Source organism: Lolium rigidum, chromosome 6 (genome assembly GCF_022539505.1).
Source record: "Lolium rigidum isolate FL_2022 chromosome 6, APGP_CSIRO_Lrig_0.1, whole genome shotgun sequence".
NCBI classification, from domain to species: Eukaryota; Viridiplantae; Streptophyta; class Magnoliopsida; order Poales; family Poaceae; genus Lolium; species Lolium rigidum.
In genome coordinates this window covers 97055904-97070674 of record NC_061513.1, presented here as the reverse complement: position 1 = coordinate 97070674, position 14771 = coordinate 97055904, and the positions used below count along the sequence as shown (strand labels likewise).

The window sequence follows — 14771 nt, the reverse complement described above, 5'->3', positions numbered from 1 at the left end:
AGAGAGTATTCACTCTTCAAGGATTTGTGAGCCTTGTCTAGTTCATCTAGATCCTTCACAAGTTTCTCATGATCAACACCAAATTTGGCCTTTTCTTTTAAAAGCACTTTATACTTAGCTCTAGCAAGATCTCTAGCTTTAGTGAGCTTGTTAATTTTATCTTGAGGTTCTTCAAGAGTTTCTAGCCTCTCTTCAAGAGAAGCTATGGTTTCTTGACTTTCCTCAAGAGCATTTTTAAGAGCATGTAATTCAAGAGAGTCTTCCCTCTCTATTTGACATTTTTCTCAAGAGTATCATTTTGTTGTGCTATACGAATCATGAGATTGGAAACATGCTTTTTAGTGTCACCTTGTAAGTTAAGAATGAACTTATCAAAATCTAGCATTTCTTGTTTCACTTTTAGACTAGCAAGATCAACCCCTAGATCATTTGAAGTGTTAGGCATAGAGGGGTTAGGAGATGATACCTCGGAAGATTTAGCCATGAGGCAACTTTCTTCCTCCACATGAATGACCTCATTGGGGGATTCACTTGGTGATGAAGAGTTAGTGGAGAGGGAGGCAAGAGCAACCAATCCATTCGAGGTTGCATCTTCTTCATCATCAACATCATCATCTCCGGAGGTATATTCTTCTTGAGTTGATAGCACAATAGATGTGTCCAAGGTGGACCTTGCCATGAAGCAATGTGCATTCTTGATATGAGGACTTCATTGGGGGATTCAAAGAGAGATGAGGAGGGAATGTTGGTAGTGACAATGGCGGCCACATCCTTGGAGCTTTCTCCTTCTTCATCATCACTAGAACTTTCAACTTCATCGGAAGAATATTATTCCTTAGTCACTAGCACAATCCTTGAGAGCCTCTTGCCCTTCTTGCTCTTGTTATAGAATTTCTTGTTGGGGGCCTTTGAAACTTTGCCCTTTGAATCTTTGCTCTTGTCCTTGGGAATGAGCCTTCCACCATTAGTTTCCCTATTTTCATAGGGGCATTGAGCGATGAAATGGCGCTTGTCATCACAATTGTAGCAAGATCATGTTCTTGGGCCCGAGCTTGTGAAACCACTTGAGTTGTTTCTCTTGATGTTGTCTTCCTTGGCCTTGGATGGGTCAACCCAAAAGGTTTTGCATGGAATGCCATGTGATCATTGTAGTGGAGTTCCAAGTCTTCCGGATAGGACATACTCCAAGATGTCCTATATATTCACGCGTTATCAAGCTCTTTTTTCTGGCGCCGTTGCCGGGGAGATCAAGACACGCTGCAAGGGGAGTCTCCCACATCCAATCTCTTTACTTTGTTATTGTCTTGCTTTACTTTATTTTATTTTCTGTTTTGTTTGTTTTCTTTATATAAAAAACACAAAAAAATAGTTAATTGCATTTACTTTATTTACCTTTTGTTTATTTCATCATGCTTCCCCCTAAGTTCACTCTGAAAGATATACCAGTAGGGCGTGGGTCTATCATTGGAAGAGATAATATAGAAGAATTCTTCACTCATGTTAGTACAGTTAAAGATTTTGAAGATAGACACTTGGTAGAACTTGCTCCTACTTATGAAATTGCTACTGCCTCTTTAGTACACATGTTGGAAGCTAGATTTGTTAATCTCAATCCTATAATGCAACATATGTTTCTTACACTTTCTGATATGGAAGTAGGAGAAAAAAGAGATTTTGTTTTAGAAACCCTTCTTAAAGAATTTGGTGATGTAGCTAGAGAAGCTAGGAAAGTCTTTATTAAACATAAGAGGCTTGGCTTTTATACCAATTTTGCAAATACCCTTGAAAAGATGGAAAAAGATAGACTAAAGTACACTAATAAAGTCAATTGTGAGGGGGAGATTAAAGTGCCAATACCTTGCAAGCTCTTAGGAATGCATGAGGTACTAGAAAAGAATTTTGATTGGATTGTTCCTGAAAATTTATTTGAGGAGGATAGTAAGCCTAAAAGTAATGAAAGAGGAGCCTCTGAAACTTACATAGATAAGATACAATGCATTATTGATAAATCTCCCAACTCCTCTGTTGATGCTTCATCTCTTGATAATACTTGATTTACACTTTCTGCGCCTAGCTGAAAGGCGTTAAAGAAAAGCGCTTATGGGAGACAACTCATTATTTTACTTCTGCAATTTTTGTTTTATATTTGTGTCTTGGAAGTTGTTACTACCGTAGCAACCTCTCCTTATATTTATTTTATTGGATTGTTGTGCCAAGTAAAGTCTTTGATAGTAAGGTTGATACTAGATTTGGATTTCTGCGCAGAAACAGATTTCTTTCTGTCACGAATTTGAGTAGATCTCTCTGTAGGAAACTCAGAAACATCTGCGAAAAATCATGAGTAATCCTCAGATATGTACGCAACTTTCATTCAATTTGATCTTCTTCATCTGAGCATGTTAAGTGGCTCTAAAAAATTCATCTTTACGGACTGTTCTGTTTTGACAGATTCTGCCTTTTATTTCACATTGCCTCTTTTGCTGTGTTGAATGGATTTCTTTGCTCCATTAACTTTCAGTAGCTTTGGGTAATGTCCAAAAGTGTTAGGAATGATTGTGTCCTCTCTGAACATGTGAATTTTTGATTATGCACTAACCCTCTAATAAGATTGTTTTGAGTTTGGTGTGGAGGAAGTTTTCAAGGATCAAGAGAGGAGGATGATATAATATGATCAACAAGAGTGAAAAGTCTAAGCTTGGGGATGCCCCCGTGGTTCATCCCTGCATATTTCAAGAAGACTCAAGCATCTAAGCTTGGGGATGCCTTGGGCATCCCCTTCTTCATCGACAACTTATCAGGTCACCTCTAGTGAAACTATATTTTTATTCCGTCACATCTTATGTGCTTTACTTGGAGCATCTGTATGTTTTTATTTTAATAAACTCGGATCCTAGCATTCTTTGTGTGGGAGAAAGACACGCTCCGCTTGTTCTTATGAACACTGGTGTTCTTCGCTTTACTTTTAATGTTCATGGCGAAGGTTGAAAACCGCTTCGTTCATTGCTATTTGGTTGGAAACAGAAAATGCTTCATGTGGTAATTGGTATATTATCTTGAATAATTTGATACTTGGCAATTTTTTTGAGCTCTCAAATAGATCATGTTTAAGCTCTTGCATCATGTAGTTTGCACCTATTAGTGGAGAATTACTGTAGAGCTTGTTGAAATTTGGTTTGCATGATTGGTCTCTCTAAAAGTCTAGATATTTTATGGTAAAAGTGTTTGAACAACAAGGAAGACAGTGTAGAGTCTTATAATGCTTGCAATATATTCTTATGTAAGTTTTGCTGTACTGGTTCATACTTGTGTTTGCTTCAAACAACCTTGCTAGCCAAAGCCCTGTACTGAGAGGGAATGCTTCTCGTGCATCCAAAACCTTGAGCCAAAACCTATGCCATTTGTGTCCACCATAACTACCTACTATGTGGTATTTCTCTGCCATTCCAAAGTAAATTGCTTGCGTGCTACCTTTAAAATTTCATTCCTTGTCTTTGCAATATATAGCTCATGGGAAAGTAGCTTAAAAACTATTGTGGTAAAGAATATGTCGCTTATGTATCTTATTTCTTATAAGTTGCTTGTTGAGCGGTAACCATGTTTCTGGGGACGCCATCAACTGTTACACTTTTGTTGAATATCATGTGAGTTGCTATGCATGTTCATCTTGTCTGAAGTAAGGGTGATTTATCATGATTAAATGGTTTGAGTATGCATATTGTTAGAGAAGAACATTGGGCCGCCAACCAAAGCCATGTATCATGGTGGAAGTTTCAGTTTGGACATTAATCCTCAATCTCTTATGAGAATATTATTTCTGTTGTTGAATGCTTAAGCATTAAAGAGGAGTCCATTATCTGTTTTCTATGTTGTCCCGGTATGGATGTCCTCGAGTTGAGATCTATCAAAAACGAGAAATCAAATGCGATCTATCTCCTTGGACCTTTGTACAGGCGGCATAGAGGTACCCCTTTGTGACACTTGGTTGAAACATATGTAATGCAATGATAATCCATGGAAATCCAAGCTAATTAGGACAAGGTGCGAGCACTATTGGTATTCGATGCATGAGGCTTGCAACTTATAGGATGTTTTATGCATAACACATATGAATTATTACTACCATTGACAAAATTGTTTCCATGTTTTCAAAATAAAAAGCTCTAGCACAAAGAGTAATCCTTGCTTCCCTCTACGAAGGGCCTTTCTTTTACTTTATGTTGATTCAGTTTACCTACTTCTTTCTATCTTAGAAGCAAACACTTGTGTCAACTGTGTGCATTGATTCCTACATACTTGCTTATTTGCATTCATCATATTACTTTGTGTTGACAATTATCCATGAGATATACATGTTGAAAGTTGAAAGCAACTGCTGAAACTTATATCTTCCTTTGTATTGCTTCAAAACCTTCTATTAAGAAAGATCTATTGCTTTATGAGTTAACTCCTATGCAAGTCTTATTGATGCTTGTCTTGAAAGTACTATTTATGAAAAGTCTTTGCTATATTATTCAGTTGTTTAGTCATTGTCTTTACCATTGCTTCGAATCACTTCATTCATCTCATATGCTTTACAATAGTATTGATCAAGATTATGATAGTAGCATGTCACTTCAGAAATTATCCTTGTTATCGTTTACCTACTCGAGGGCGAGTAGGAACTAAGCTTGGGGATGCTTGATACGTCTCAAACGTATCTATAATTTCTTATGTTCCATGCTAGTTGTATGACAATACTCACATGTTTTATATACACTTTATATCATTATTATGCATTTTCCGGCACTAACCTATTAACAAGATGCCGAAGCGCCAGCTCTCGTTTTTCTGCTGTTTTTGGTTTCAGAAATCCTACACAGGAAATATTCTCGGAATTGGACGAAACAAAAGCCCAGGGTCTTATTTTCCACAGAGCCTTCCAGAAGTCCGAAGAGGAGACGACGAAGAGCCGAGGTGGCCCCACACCACCTGGCGGCGCGGCCAGGAAGGGGGGCGCGCCACCCTAGAGTGTGGGCCCCTCGAGCGCCTCCCGACTCTGCCCCTTCGCCTATTTATTCTCTCCGTCGCGAAAACCCTATGAGCGAGAGCCACGATACGAGAAAAGTTCCAGAGACGCCGCCGCCAATCCCATCTCGGGGGATTCAGGAGATCGCCTCCGGCACCTCCGCGAGAGGGAATCATCACCTGGAGGACTCTACATCACCATGATCGCCTCCGGACCGATGCGTGAGTAGTTCATCCTTGGACTATGGGTCCATAGCGGTAGCTAGATGGTTGTCTTCTCCTCTTGTGCTATCATGTTTAGATCTTGTGAGCTGCCTATCATGATCAAGATCATCTATTTGTAATGCTACATGTTGTGTTTGTTGGGATCCAATGAATATGGAATACTATGTCAAGTTGATTATTGATCTATCATATATGTGTTGTTTATGATCTTGCATGCTCTCCGTTGCTAGTAGAGGCTCTGGCCAAGTTGATACTTGTGACTCCAAGAGGGAGTATTTATGCTCGATAGTGGGTTCATGCCCCCATTGAATCTGGGACAGTGACAGAAAGTTCTAAGGTTATGGATGTGCTGTTGCCACTAGGGATAAAACAACGATGCTTTTTCTAAGGATATTTGTATTGTTTACATTACACACCGTACTTAATGCAATTGTCTGCTGTTTGCAACTTAATACTGGAAGGGGTGCGGATGCTAACCCGAAGGTGGACTTTTTAGGCATAGATGCATGCTGGATAGCGGTCTATGTTCTTTGTCGTAATGCCCTAAGTAAATCTCATATTAGTCATCATGATATGTATGTGCATTGTTATGCACTCTCTATTTGTCAATTGCCCAACTGTAATTTGTTCACCCAACATGCTATTTCTTATTGGAGAGACACCACTAGTGAACTGTGGACCCCGGTCCATTCTTTTACATCTGAATACAATCTATTGCAATCATTGTTCTCTGCTGTTCTTTGCAAACAAACATCATTCTCCACACCATACGTTTAATCCTTTATTTATAGCAAGCCGGTGAGATTGACAACCTCACTGTTAAGTTGGGGCAAAGTATTTTGATTGTGTTGTGCAGGTTCCACGTTGGCACCGGAATCCCTGGTGTTGCGCCGCACTACACTCCTTCACCAACAACCTTCACATGGCCTTCATCTCCTACTGGTTCGATAACCTTGGTTTCTTACTGAGGGAAAACTTGCTGTTGTACGCATCACACCTTCCTCTTGGGGTTCCCAACGGACGTGTGCTTCACGCGTTATCACAGAGCATCACCCGACAGAGATTCTAGTGCCTCTACCGCGGCTTGAGCAGCCCTAAGAGTCTTACCGGAGTGCTATACTTCGGATTCTCTGCCGGTGAAAGTGACACCGACATAGATTTACCGGAATGAACTTCCTGACGCAAGTCCTTATCTAGGTTACGACCTCTAAGCCGGGTAGCCGCTACTCTAGCAGGAACTGCGCTAACAGAAGCAAAGCCATGTGCTGCATTATACTCACGTAGGGTGATGTTGAGCTCTTGCTGGGCAGGGGCTATGTCGGCTGCTCCATGAAGACGAGCCTAGCGGCGTGCCTCCAGATCAGCCTGAGTCACCGCCGCATCGACATTGGGCGCGATGGGCGTTGACAACACGTTCATGGCGGCTTGAAGAGGAGTAGCAGCCGGTGGCACGTTGGAGGTGCCGGCGATGTTCTCGTCCCGCTCGAGCATGGGTTTTGCCTGGCGCGTAGACCTGGTGGGGCCGTTGTTGTCACCGGCTGCTCCTTTGCCGGCATCCGCCGCACCGGCCATCATCACCTCGACGCTGCCAGCGGGGCGACCGATACGCAACCTGCGGGCTGCTGCAGACCTTGGTGGATCCGGCGCCACCAGCACCACTGGTGGGTATCGGGGCTCCGGCACAGTGCCGAGGTAGACACGGTGCGAGCCGAAGAGCATGTCGCCGCCATTCCTGGGGAACTTGGTGCCGTTGGCGAAGCTTCCAGCATTGTCGTTGACGAAGTCCAACGAGCCGAGCCTCTGGATGAGACCAGAAACCACACGCTCGCCGGAGGCAGTGATGAGCCCCGTCCGGATACGAACCCTTGCCGGCACAACTGCTGGCCCCATGGTGGGCACCAACTGTCGTCGTGGTGAATCGACAGATGCCATGGAATGGATTAAGTTGGGGTCGATGTGTACCGAGGAAACTGGAGGAGGGGAGGATGGAGATCGAACTCACTCTAACACACACGAACACGAGCGATATACCCAGGTTCAGGACCCTCGTGAGGAGGTAAAGCCCCTACTCCTACATGCTTCTACTATGAGATCTCAACAAGGAGCTACAATGGTGTTTTCCTCAGCACTTGGCCGGAGATTGAAGATGAACTAGAGGTAGAAGAACCTATGAGAGGTGAAGCTCCGTACGGCTAAGGACTAAAATTGTGCTCCCCCGTGCAAGGGAACTGCCCCTCTCCTTATATAGGGGAGAGGAGGCTTACAAGGGAAGGAACCAACATGGAATCTATGCTTACCTAAGCTAACTTTATAAAGCTTCTTTGGCTCAGGTCATGACGTTTCCTTCTGCGCCCCTTGTCTGGTGACCTTCCTTGGTCGGCCTACGGATGCTTTCTTCATCAACAAATTGATTTGGCTTCAGGGCTTCGTTTAAAGCTGATCTTGCTTACCTCCTCGATGTCCTTTGGCTCCAGGAGGGAATCTTTGACTAAGGTGCCGACATGTAGCCGTTGAGGCTATGCCAGACCTATGATGGTTTTACCCGGAGTAAACCGGACCCCTATCTTTCTTACCTCCCAGACCTTGTTCTCTTGAAGATGTTTTCGGCTTAACCTGCACCGGTTCCCCTCGCTCCGGCATATCCTTTCTGGTATACTGGACCGTACAAACCAAGTGACCTCTTAATCCGGTCGCCTCTATCCGGATTATCCCATAAACCGGTTTATAACTATCTTACTTAGGCATATTAAGTAACAGTAAAATGGAACCACTAGGGGGCTCTCACAGCGATTTAAGGTTCCTAGCCGCTCGATCGACTAATCCAACGGTGTACATCAACACAGCAATCCCGATCCGCCGCTAATCCTTTTTTGATTAGTTTGATCGCGTTAAATGGGCCATATCCCGTTACCAGGCCGCTTCTCCACAGATCAACTTAGGACGCACCTGGTTAATCGGGCCGCTGAACGGTTATATGGGTCTTGAGGCTTTGCTCGGCGGCCCACGGAGGCTTGGTAGACTATTCGTCTGTCCAGTCAAATGGCCAGCCTCGTCTTCCACTCCCTGCAACACCGTATGAGTGGACCAGCCCCATCTTCCTTCAGGACGGCGATCTCCCCGCACGGCCGCACCCCAGACCCCACTCTTCCCGATACCGGCGTAAGGCGAAACTAGGTGTGACGCCGCTGTTTCGGTCGTCGACGTTGAGAGACTACCCCTTTCTGTCCATGCCCTTCTTGATCGAAGGCAGTCGTTCAAGGCGGAACAACGCCGCCGCTGCCCTCCCCACCTTTCTTCCGCTGGCACAGTTGAGAGGGGCTCCAGCCTCCAGCAGCATGTCAGGTGGCGGAGTGTGGCCTTCCTACTGGGCCACGCGGTCAGCGGAAAGGGATTTATTGGTTTGGGCACTGATCTGCAGGTTTGGCTGGCTGGTGCTCGCATCTCCTCTTGTGATCGTTGATGTCAAATCCTCTTCCCACAAAGTCAGCTTGCCACTTATTGCAATCTACCCTCCTCCATGGCAACCAGACATCAGATTTCATCGACTTTATCTCTGTTTCCCCCTCTGTCAAAATGTTGTGCGAGAATGCATATTCAGGTATGACAGAGCTGTCTCACAATTTTTCAGTTGCGTCATGTTAATTGGGTAAATGGTTGCTACAGAAATGATGATTGTATGATCTATTCAGTTTTAAGTACATCGTACAATCATCCTCATAGATGTGTTCTGCACTTTTCTTGATTATGTTCATGTCAGTTTGTATGTGTTAAAGGAACCAACTAGAAAAGTAAGGAAGTGTAAAGATCGTTGGGATAATTTTTTGGTGATGCTTCCATGCTTCTGTTTCTTAAGATCGTAGCCATCTACGTGGGTCATAGGTTTACCTTTTTTATAAATAAATTTACACCAAGGTTTAAATTTATCATATATTTGGATTATCATGTGTTTATTATTCTTCCTTTTTCCTTTTATTGGATTATCTAGGATGAAAATTAAATTCCACAATGTCACGGCAATTTTTATCAGGATCAGTGTCCCGCTACGCCTCATCTCGCACTAAAAGAGGACCATGAGTGTGTGTTGCCTCCGGGAATAATGGCAAAAAGACACCAGAAGATTGCATTGTAGGTTTTCTAGACTCCTAATGACTTCCCTTCCTTTGCATATGGATGAACGTAATCAGCAGATTTCGTTTTCCACTTATATGCTTTTGAAAACAAAAGGCTACGTAGATAGATAATGAAAAAAGTTTTGAATATTCTGGTTGACAGATCGTACAGATCGTAAATCATCCTCATAGATGTGTTCTGCACTTTTCTTGATTATGTTAATGTCAGTTTGTATGTGTTAAAGGAACCAACTAGAAAAGTAAGGAAGTGTAAAGATCGTTGGGATAATTTTTTGGTGATGCTTCCATGCTTCTGTTTCTTAAGATCGTAGCCATCTATGTGGGTCATAGGTTTACCTTTTTTATAAATAAATTTACACCAAGGATTAAATTTATCATATATTTGGATTATCATGTGTTTATTATTCTTCCTTTTTCCTTTTATTGGATTATCTAGGATGAAAATTAAATTCCACAATGTCACGGCAATTTTTATCAGGATCAGTGTCCCGCTACGCCTCATCTCGCACTAAAAGGGGACCATGAGTGTGTGTTGCCTCGGGAATAATGGCAAAAAGACACCGAAAGATTGCATTGTAGGTTTTCTAGACTCCTAATGACTTCCCTTCCTTTACATATGGATGAATGTAATCAGCAGATTTCGGTTTTCCACCTATATGCTTTTGAAAACAAAAGGCTACGTAGATAGATAATGAAAAAGTTTTGAATATTCTGGTTGACAGATCGTACAGATCGTAAATCATCCTCATAGATGTGTTCTGCACTTTTCTTGATTATGTTCATGTCAGTTTGTATGTGTTAAGGGAACCAACTAGAAAAGTAAGGAAGTGTATAGATCGTTGGGATAATTTTTTGGTGATGCTTCCATGCTTCTGTTTCTTAAGATCGTAGCCATCTATGTGGGTCATAGGTTTACCTTTTTTATAAATAAATTTACACCAAGGTTTAAATTTATCATATATTTGGATTATCATGTGTTTATTATTCTTCCTTTTTTCCTTTTATTGGATTATATAGGATGAAAATTAAATTCCACAATGTCACGGCAATTTTTATCAGGATCAGTGTCCCGCTACGCCTCATCTCGCACTAAAAGGGGACCATGAGTGTGTGTTGCCTCGGGAATAATGGCAAAAAGACACCAGAAGATTGCATTGTAGGTTTTCTAGACTCCTAATGACTTCCCTTCCTTTGCATATGGATGAACGTAATCAGCAGATTTCGTTTTCCACTTATATGCTTTTGAAAACAAAAGGCTACGTAGATAGATAATGAAAAAAGTTTTGAATATTCTGGTTGACAGATCGTACCGATCGTAAATCTGTTACAGTGAATATTTTAATTTCAAGTGTAAAGGTAACACTTATTTTATATGGATTACTTATTATTCTAAATCTCAATGGTTATCTCATAAGTCTGAACTCCAAAGTTAACAATTTTTTCCATGTTATAAATCAAATAACTTCCATATGTACAATCTATTGATTTTACAAGGGATGCTAATGTAGCAACAAAGCACCAACTAAGTTCCAGCATGAAGTACATGATTCTGGTTTCCCTTAGCTGCAAGCTTTAGTAATATTACACTTTGACCTCTAAGTATTATTTCTCATGTCCTTTTACAATTTATCATTTGCTATCTTCCTATTTTCCTTTCTCTCTTCTCCGGATTAAGTGACCGAAAGTAAACCATTTGCTATACACTAGAAACCTTAAGCATCTGAAATTTATGTTGAATGTTTATCAGCATCCATAAATTACTTTTGCTCATCATGTACATTATCCTTCTCTAAATCGTGTTGTAAATTTTAAGGTAGGAGTCCATTGACAACACTGAAGATCAAATAAAAAGGCAACAAATATTACGAAAAAAAATTACAGCTGCAGAATTCCATAGAAGGGTAGGAGGCTGCGAAAGGAAACCCTAGTGCTCTGTCGAACTCTACTTCGAGCGGTGGCAGCCACCACGATGAGCTAGCTTGTCTGGCTACGGCTCTGCCACTTTCATCATGTTCCTCAACAAGCTTGCTGACGTCAAAGGTATTTCTGTGAAATCATCCTAGCGATGATCACTGTAGAGATTATATGATCTTGTTGTTTATCTGTCCTCCCAAGTTCATATATATCTCCCCTCGAAATCCCTTTTCATATCTATGATCTCTGTTTTTATTGTTGATTACCAATTACTTTTCTAGAACTGATAATACCAAGGGAAGATGACGTTGCTTAGTTGTTGTGCTGGTGCCTGATGGACATCTCGGCAGGATGTAACAGTTGCTGTACTGTTGGCAGGCTTCTTGACTCTCAACCCCATTCCTGAAAGGTGGGCTCTTAGGGATTGGCTTGTGTTATAAGGGCCCAACTAAGAAGTTTAATTAATTCGGAAGATTGGGAAGTTGCATGTCCATTTTCTTTGTTAATGTGTTCCTTGAAGAGTATACCCTTTGATATTTAGCAACCAGATTGTCACTTTTGTAAGAAGTTTGAACTTCTTATTGTCTATTTGTTTAAATGCGTGTGTTGCCTAAAAGATTATCTGACATCCAGTTTTGTTCGGGTGAATGTCATGCTTGTGTACACTAAACATTGTTGATTTAATTTAACAGCTAGGCCATGGACATAATTAGCGTAGATGCCATTAACTAGGATGTTCAAGCCATTGGATGAGCTCACTGTTGACAGCAAGGTTATGTTCTGCTTCCAAAGTCAATCTTCATGTATCTATAATCAGCTCTTGTTGGACACACTTATTCTGTGATGCTACATTTGCAGAATATTTTAATGTTTACTGATTTTGAGAATTCCATTGAATCTGGTAAACTTTTCACCGAATTCAGGCTCCAACTTTTATCAGGCAATAATAGCAAACGTGAACTACAAAAGGTAAGACAAGAAACTCATTTACTGATATGAGCTACTCTGTATCGGTTGAAGGTTAATTTTACTTACCTTTGTCCGATGGCATGTGACGTTTAAATGTAAAAAGACTTAAAATTCAGTTGACTATATTTAACTACTGCAATAAAGAAGTGTCTGATCGTCTCGGTTAAGCTAGGTAACTTCATATTTTTCAACTTTATGATTCAAATCAGATTTCATCCTTGAAATTATCTCTACACTTTATTAAGCGAACTACATCATTGAATTGCGTGACTTAGAATTCGAACTAAGATCCTTTGTTGTTCAGGTTCCACTCTTTAATTACCTTTGGTAAAAAAAAATTGACTGAGGTTTTAGGAATTCATTTTTCTCTTTTCCTGTCATTTTTTTCTATTATGTAAAACACACCAGTTGAATTTAACCCCAAAGTACACTGCTTATATAAATGGGACATCATCTGTATATTTTATGTTGTCATTTCAACTTTAACTTTGAGGGTTTCTGATGTGTAGTCAATACGAAGTGTTCATGAAACTGACATTTAGCATGGCATCATGATCTCATCTTATGTGGTTATTGTTCCCTTCAGGTGTTAAAAGATAGACTATGAAATTGTATTGTTTCATAAAAGTATCTACTAATATCAACTTTCATTGCATGTAATTAAAATTTGAAGTTAATTTACATCCTTATCTTTCAACTGTTTGCTTCCGAAGCTTTTGCCATGACACAGAAAGAATACCCAAGACACCAAAGCAGGGCATTATACATAAGAATAGTAAAGCTTTGTTGAAAGTGTTAGCATACTACTATGCTTCATATCCGATTATTTTTCTGCCTACAAAATATTTCTTTATTAGTTTAGCTTCATATTTGAGGCACTGTAAACATATTTATTACATTGAGCATTAGTCTATTTGATAAATATATGTGCATTGCGAATTCTAGCAGATATATCTATCAGTCTAATTCTATAATGGATGGGTGTACGTTGCCTTGATATTCTATTTCACGACCACAGTATCAAAACCTTGCTAGAACTTAACCTTGGTTTCTAATTTCTAGAGCGACTTGACATTCTTGTATTTCATCTATATAATTTGTTGATGATACTCTTTATTGTAAAATACCTTCACCACTTGTACATGAAGAGTTGGGTTGTAAAGCTAATGGTCTATTGGACAAGTAAGAGATGTTTCATACCGTTTGAGTACGCAGTATCTCATGCTATAGCCTTACATGATTGCATGTTATTGCTTCCTGCTTTTCAAATGTTATTTGGGGGACAGCCCATTATGCTTTGTGACCTTTGTCTACATTATATATCAGGTGGGAACTTGGTACTTTAGGGACTAATCAGATAGTATCTTTTCATGTATGCACTACACTCATCTTGATTATTGTTGCAAACATGGCTAACCTAACAGTATGTATAGTCTAAGGAGAATAAATTATTGTTCACTAATATCTCTTTGTAGATAAATACACATATCACCTCACTTATTTCAACTGTGAGATCATTACACAAGTCCATAAAATCTGAGACCAACATCACCCAAGAGTCTTACGTGCCTATAATTGAAAATCATTTTTCATCATGTGACATGATTTTGAGTTATATAGACTAGCCGCATGGTCGTGCCGTGATTCCTTGGTGCTATTGTCCCATTATTTAATTATTCTTGTGTTAGTGATTACTTATTTTGAATAACCCCAGCCCCATCTTGGTAATACAACTCATGAACTGAATGTAAAAAAAAAACAATTATGCAGTTTGCCTTTACCTTTGGATTATGCAACCATGTTCTTTAATTCAAACTTTTATTGATTTTGCTTTTGCCATCTATAAACATGCAATTGTTTCACCTAATGGCAGAACTTCACACTTTTTTTTATTTCTATGCTCCATGCCGGTTTTTGTACTCATGTTATTTGTACCATCCATCATGCTTAGCCTCCTTTGTTGTTGTTGCATTTATTTGCTTTATGTTATTGCAGGTTAATAAAGGCAATGCTCATGGCTAGCTGAAAAAGGAGTGGCGTGGTTCTGGTGATAATAAACTTGTTTTATCTCATCAGATGGAACACAATGGTTATTGTTAGCATGCCTCCATGTTTCGAATAGTTTAGACAACGCAAGTATGCATACATGATCAGGACTTGTGTAAGCACTTTCTTTGCCATTGTTTATCGTTTTTCATCTCATTTTGAAATGTGTATTATATCATCATTTCCTTAACTCGATGGTACGATTAATGCTACAAATAACAATATATGTAGACCCAGTGACAAGACATGTTCATAATTGAGATAGTCAACTATTCATTCTTTATGTTATACTCTTCTAGATTTTAAGTTCCAGCACAATATTGACCCATCTTATATATCTGTAATATCGTTTTTCTTATATACTGTTGATATTCTTTCTTTTAATATGGACGGGCGCGGCAACGCGCGCTCTCATGGTCTAGTTTGCCATACTCTTGACCTACCGGGGGTCATCCCCCGACATATATATAAGGAGGTAAGACA

General features: G+C 40.2%; 1 long non-coding RNA gene across 7 annotated transcripts; it reads left to right on the top strand.

Annotated features, from left to right (window-relative positions):
- Positions 1-8312: 8312 nt before the first annotated feature.
- LOC124666801 lies at positions 8313-14544 on the top strand. 7 transcript variants are annotated; one of them, XR_006991045.1, is made up of 5 exons: positions 8313-8827; positions 9257-11399; positions 11555-11682; positions 11966-12045; positions 12197-14544. It is a non-coding gene; the product is annotated as an uncharacterized LOC124666801 (long non-coding RNA). The 7 variants fall into 7 exon arrangements; XR_006991042.1 differs by having other exon boundaries at positions 9257-9354; positions 9838-11399; positions 11555-14544; XR_006991041.1 differs by having other exon boundaries at positions 9257-9934; positions 10419-11399; positions 11555-14544.
- The last annotated feature ends 227 nt before the right edge of the window (positions 14545-14771 follow it).